We start from the raw sequence: 513 nt of genomic DNA on the forward strand, positions 1-513 counted from the left end.
CAGCTATGCTGAGGACGAGGGAGCAGAGCTCCGAGCTGCCGGGCGGCACACAAACACACGACGGTATTTTGTCTGTGGAGACAGACGTCACCTTCGGAACGGTTGTCCTCGGCGCAAGGCGCGTCAAGGTTCTTCGAACCATCGCCCCAATACCTACTATTATGGTTCGACGCGGGGAAACGACAACACCCAGGCGCGGGGCGACCTACTGGGGAAAAACTGAGTTCTGTTGGACCTCAGGGAGGTAGAGGTCAACAGGGCCCAGCCCCGAAGAGCTCTGTGCTCTTAGACATAGAACGTGTGTGCAGGCCGGGCTTGATGGTCGTGGGGCGTCGGGCAATTATACTCGACGTTCCACGATGATTGGAAGTCAGCTGTATGCTTAGGCGCTAAAGTGCGATTGGGTGACATCGTCACTGTTCGCTTAGCGACGTTGTGTCACGGTCCCGATGGTCCCTGTGGACCTCGGAGTCAAGTTTCTTGACTTTGATAGCGTGGAACGCTATCTAGTCT

Source organism: Plasmopara halstedii (assembly GCF_900000015.1).
Source record: "Plasmopara halstedii genome assembly, contig: Scaffold_658, whole genome shotgun sequence".
Lineage (NCBI taxonomy): Eukaryota > Oomycota > Peronosporomycetes > Peronosporales > Peronosporaceae > Plasmopara > Plasmopara halstedii.